The sequence below is a fragment of the Bubalus bubalis genome, chromosome 10, assembly GCF_019923935.1.
Source record: "Bubalus bubalis isolate 160015118507 breed Murrah chromosome 10, NDDB_SH_1, whole genome shotgun sequence".
In the NCBI taxonomy this organism is placed as follows: Eukaryota; Metazoa; Chordata; class Mammalia; order Artiodactyla; family Bovidae; genus Bubalus; species Bubalus bubalis.
The window spans coordinates 39,349,694-39,355,691 of NC_059166.1; the positions used below are offsets into that span (position 1 = coordinate 39,349,694).

General features: G+C 39.6%; 1 long non-coding RNA gene across 1 annotated transcript; it reads right to left on the minus strand.

The window, feature by feature from the left end:
• Window positions 1-440: 440 nt before the first annotated feature.
• On the minus strand, window positions 441-4,615 carry LOC123327691. The gene is made up of 3 exons (XR_006542354.2): window positions 2,640-4,615; window positions 1,434-1,533; window positions 441-794 (listed from the first exon to the last, which is right to left on the minus strand). It is a non-coding gene; the product is annotated as an uncharacterized LOC123327691 (long non-coding RNA).
• Window positions 4,616-5,998: the final 1,383 nt, after the last annotated feature.

Genomic DNA, 5,998 nt, shown 5'->3' on the forward strand with positions numbered 1-5,998 from the left:
GAATTTGTAAAAAGTGGCTTCTGTGAGCTGGGGTGAGCTGGCTCCACACATCACTGATGACAGATGTTCTGGCTTGAGTGACAATTAAGAGCTAAGGATAAACAACATTCAATATGTTGTAATAAACTACAATGGAAAAGATGTAAAAGAATATATATATATTATTTCTATATTCAGAGTACATATATGTATATCAGGGGAAAATTCAGGTATATATACATCCATCTATCTATATATATATATATCTGAATAAGTTTGCTGTGCACCAGAAACTAATACATCATTGTAAATTAACTACACTTCAACTTTAAAAAAAACTGTAAAATAAAATGGAAAGAAAAGACAAACAGAAAAAACAGGAAGCACATGTACTTTGGATTAAATATAGCATCACAACTCAGAGGGATGGGGTGGGGAGGGAGTAGGAGAGGGGGTTCAGGATGGGGGGAGACATGTGTACCCATGGCTGATTCATGTCGATGTATGGCAAAAACCACCACAATATTGTAAAGTAATTAGCCTCCAATTAAAATAAATTAATTTTAAAAACCACAAAGCTAATCTTTTTAAACATGCATAGTAATATTTGATTCAGCTTACATCAAGACCACCACCAAAAAAACTTCTGACTTAAACAAGATAAAAGTTGGTTTCTCTCTGGTATATCAAAAGGGAAGCTGCCTCATACCCACAGGGTCATCAAGGCCCAGGTTCCTTCTGTTCTTATGTTTTACTACCTCATGGTCCAAGATGGCTGCCTGAGCTCAGATGATCACATCTACTTTCTAGCCAGCCTAAAGGAGGGAAAAGGCAAAAAAAAGAAGACAAGTCACTCTGTTGTAAGACACTTCTGGGAGGTTATAAAAATATTTCCTATTAAATATCATGGGCTAAAATATAGTTACATGGTACTTGTAGAGTCACGAAAAACTAAGGAATATAGTCTTTTAGCTGGATGGCAATGCCTAGCTATGAATCAGAGTTCATATTAGTAAGGATAAATGGATGAATGAATATTAGCAAGCAGCTTACAGTCCCTTCCCTCAAAGTTTTCATTTTTTTCTCCACTGACTTACCAATGGTAATGAGAAGAAAACACGATATACCTTAAAAGAGCCCAACCCATTCAGAGAACAAGACTTGAGTACCTAATGTGTGTTCTGCCCCAATCCAACCTGCTCTGCCATCATCAGACCTGGCATGGGCTGTGCCCCAAATAGGCTGGAGACATTTTCTCCTCATTATCACCTTGTTAAGCAACCCCCTGCCTCTGAGGCATGTTCTGGGATCTTAACGAGGTGATAATGAGGAGAAAAATGATGTGGCAGTCCTTGGTCTGGTCTAGTCTTCATAGTTCAGAGGAGACCCAAGCTTTAATTAAAAATACTTTCCTTTGATATAAAATGCTCAGAAGACATACATTTTTGATGTACCTGAAGAGAAGCAAAACAAGGAGAAATGTATGTTTCTATTCATGCATATCTTGGAGATGGCTCTTCATAATCCAAGCAAAGAGAGGTGGATTCCTTCACCCTACAAGAAGAGACACAAAGTTGAATAGATAGGGGTAAGGAAAGTGGGGAGAGAAAACAGTCTTGAAGAAAAAGAAGTCTGGGGTGTTCTGTATCTTATAGGTAGAAGATCTAGATTTTCCCTCTATTTAAAAAAAGTATTCATTTTATTTATTTGGCTGTGCTGGATCTTCATTGTTGAATTGACTTTTCTCTAGCTGCAGCAAGCGGGAGCTACTCTCTGGCTGTGGTTTATGGCCTCATTGTAGTGGCTCCTCTTGTTGCAGAGAAAAGGCTCTGTGGCATGTGGGCTTCCGTAGCTGTGGCACCTGGGCTCAGTAGTTGCGTCTCCTGAGCTCTGGAGCACAGGCTCAATAGTTGTGGCTCATTGGCTCAGCTGCTCCTGTGGCATGTGGGATCCTCCTGGACCAGGGATTGAACCCACGTCTCTTGCAGTGGCAGGCAGACTCTTCACCAATGAGCCACCAGTGAAGCCCCTCCCTTAATTTTTTTCTGACCACTTGCTGCTCTATGGGATTATTCTCTCTAGAATAGTGTTTTTTTATATCTCTGTGTTTGGTCCATTAGTGCCACTTTAACTCATTATACAAACCAGATAATTCATTCCAAATGTAATAGGTTTATATGACATTTGAAGAGGATACTTCACAGTGATTAATTTGGAGGGTTTCCCTTATTTCTTTAAAATGTAATTCTGGGTTGTTTGTAAAAGGTAAAGATAGCTTCTTCATTGCCTACAAATGATTTTAAAATCAACCTACTTCATCAGTGTTTAAGATAGTCACTGATCACTTCTTCTTGATGGGGAAATCCCTCATGCATTTAAATGGTCTTTCTTCTGAAGAGGTCAAAATACTTCCCTTTCAGTTTATCTCAATGAGATAGTTAATAAATAAAGAAGGAAAGAAAGAAAATTTATAGCCACCATGTTACCGATGGTGACACGGAACACTCCTTTTCAAGAAGCAAAGCACTGGATCACAGCCCGGAAGACCCATCGGCTCTGTTTCCCAGTGGCTGTCTATCTTCATGACAAATCCTGACCACCCAACAGTCCATTTGGCTGTGGTGAACACAGGAAGATGAAGAGAAATGGCCAGAACTCACCATGCTGACACACCATCATGCCACAGTCCATTTGTTCATTTGTGCTTGCAGTCTGAAGCAAATGGAGTTGAAGCAACTTTCCCAAGGCTGATTCCTTGTAAATGACAGAGTCACTTCTTCATTTATTTGGCCATATCACATAGTTGATAAAACGATTCCACAGACAATCCCATTGTATTATTATAAAGCCATTACATCCTCGCTTGATTTGATTTCTGGTCAATCCCTCCATGGTCCATCAGTGTCATGATCACTCTTCATTACACACATCATCATCAAGGAAAAAAAAATAAGTATTTTTCTATCTGAACTAAGCCATTTATCAATAAGGAACTTTCAAGATTGTTAATGCATGAAGTGTTTTGCTCACATCTGATCTTAATTTCTTCTATTAGTTTCATTTCCAGTTTTCTAAATATTTGATTAAAACTTAAGAAAAAGGAGTTCTATGGCTTTGTTTTCATTGGCATGTGAAAGTTGGAGATAGTTTCTAAATAAGTATAATCAACTCTAATCGTCTGTTTTCATGGAGAAACACAGGAGCAAAGATTATTCTAAGTAGTAGATGATCAAAGACATATTCATGTCTTTCTGAATAATCATAATTTTCTTGTGAAGATGCTACATTAATTTTTATCCCCTGGCCTTTCATCAAGCAATCACAAAGAAAGAAGTATAAAAATCACAATCTGAGTAGTAAAAGAAAAGCTCAAACATTTCCCCAACATAAAACACATTGGTGATGAGTGAACCTCAGTGGAACACTGAGTTTTCTAAATATATTTTACACTTTAAAGCCAGAATGTTTTCTATCTTTAATAAGTGTAAGACACAGATTTGACAGACACAAAATCAATATGAATAGCATTTCTGTTTAACTTGAATCTAGAGAAACAGCCTCTTCTTTCAGAAAAGCATTCCTGCTAAAGAAAACTATATTCACTCTCATTTCTCATCATTTGGAAAATGACAAGATTGAATTAATGCAAATGTTCAGATTTTTACATAGTCAATTACCCTCAAGCCAGGATCTACGCTGGCAAATTAGAATGCTGTATTTCTCTAGCAAATTTACAATCAAGTGGATTATTTTGCTGTTTAAATAATCAGGATTGAACAAACTCTACAACCAGCAGGTAACTGTGAACCCCTGTGCTAGTGTTTCTTCAACATCAGCTGGAGCACCAGTGAGGAAGTATAAATGGTAATAGAGGTGGATGTTCTGTTTGATTTCTAGTCCTAAATCGGCCACCAAAGAGACGTGTGGCCGTAGGCAAATTACTTCACCTCTGTTGGCCTCAGAATCCTCATCTATAAAATGTGAAAGTTGCACTAAATGACTTTTAAAATCACTTCTAGTTCCGTGGGTTTTATGCCTACGAGGAGAAAGTGGGGGAGACAGGAGCCCTCGAGCAACAGGCTCAGAGTTTTGTAATAAAATCCAGCCGGGAATCATCCTCCTGCCTTCGCTCTAATTATGTCCTTTTCTTTCCCACGCACTCCCCAGCACACCATTAGGAAATACAACGAGGAAGAAAGAAAACCTCCTGTTGCATGCAAAAAGCAGCTCTTCCCTCTGGTAAAGGGCTGGGTGAGCTGGAGCCTTTCGCTGACCATATCAAATTATATTTTAATTAGATGTCAAGTTCTAAAACCACGAAGCCGACATGATAAAGAGCAGGCTAATTCAGGGTCCTAATTTCAGAGCCTCCAGTATCTCTTAATTTATGTACTGATAATCTCCTGGTAATTCTCCGGGTGCTGCCGCCGCGTCCAGGATCCAAATTCTCCTGCTCCGCAAGGACTCGCTCTCCGGCCATCCCCGGGAGTTTCCTCGTCCTGCTCTCCGGGCTCACGTAGAACCTCCGCTCCTCGCAGCCAAACCGCTGGCCTCCGCGGGAGCGAGGGAAGCGAACCGCAGCGCATCTGCCGCCGAGCCTTTGGTGGAAGTGTGGCCAATTAGTCACACGTTTGGTGTTCTAATTAGGCGAGGCTGGGACTTTGGAAAATGTGCTGTTGATTTAGGTACTTCCTCAAACAATGCGAAATTGTGTTATGTGAAATTCAATTAGTCTTTTTCTAAACGTTTCCACATCTGTTCTTCTTTAAGCCGAAAGTGATGAGGAGAGAAAGAGAAGTGAAAAGCCAGAGTCTCCACTGGTGAAATATGTTAGGCCTCAGAGACCAGCCCTTTTCCAGCATTTGACCCTGAACAGTGATATACAGGAAGGAACAAAGTTGGAGAGCTATCATGGTGAGGCCCTTTAAAATAAATCATTAGAGAAGAAATACTGCGACTGCACGGGAATGTAATCTCAGATGATGGCTATAAACTCAGCTTTGTTTGAAAATGGATGGCATGGGGGAGGAACCATTAAGAAGTAAATGATTATAAATTCTGCCTTAAAGGTACTGTTTGTGGCCATTCTGGCTTGTTTTTTTTTTTTTTTAAAAATCTTAAAAAAAAAATCCTTCCGTTTAATATTTCATGTCTAGGTTCACTGTCGTGAGTTTTTGTCTCCTCTTATCCACTGAAATTTTCCATAGGAAACTGAGAACAGCCTGAAATCTCAAAACACTTGAGGATTCAAAGAAAAGAAGTAGGGAGAAGAAGTAGAAGGAGGAGGAAGAGGAGGGGGAGAAAGATGGGGAGAAAGAAAAATTCACTTGTTCTGGAAGGTTTCATAGTTTCCATCTGAGACACTATTGTTACCTCATGACACCATGTTGCTTTGATCTTTCCGGCTCCGTGGCAAGCTGTGCCAACCCCTTATTCTCCAATTTGCTAGACATGCTGGGTTATTGCTTCACAGCATCTCTTAATTCCAGCACTTTCCCAGCAGCGCATCTAACACCATGTCCACTGTGTGTTTTCATGCGATATCATGCTAGGCATATCCACTGACTTTGCCAAGAGACCAAATGGCAATATGTTTTTGTAAGGTGGCACGGCTCAAAACCGCAGGCTGCCACAGGTGAAGGGCTACATGCATTTGATCCTTGTTTCTGTTATCACCTTTTCAGTGACTAACATTTCATTTCAAAATCTTATCTGTGGTTGGCAGGCCATGTTTCAGGTTTTGTCAAAGCCCCGATATAGACTGTGTGGTTTTCAGATGATATATCTCCTTAAGATTTGTGGAATGCTATAGATGGAGTTGTCAACACTACTTTATGGCACCTTGGTGCATGTCAGAAAAGGAAAATATTTTCAGAAGTGATAGCATTATTTTGACTGATGACATGCTTTTTTAAGACAAAGACTCATTTAAATTAAAAAAATTCAAGAAAAGAAGCCCAAACGAGTCATTACCAGTAAGCAAGGTGATTAATCTGATGTCTAGGGTTCATCAACAAGA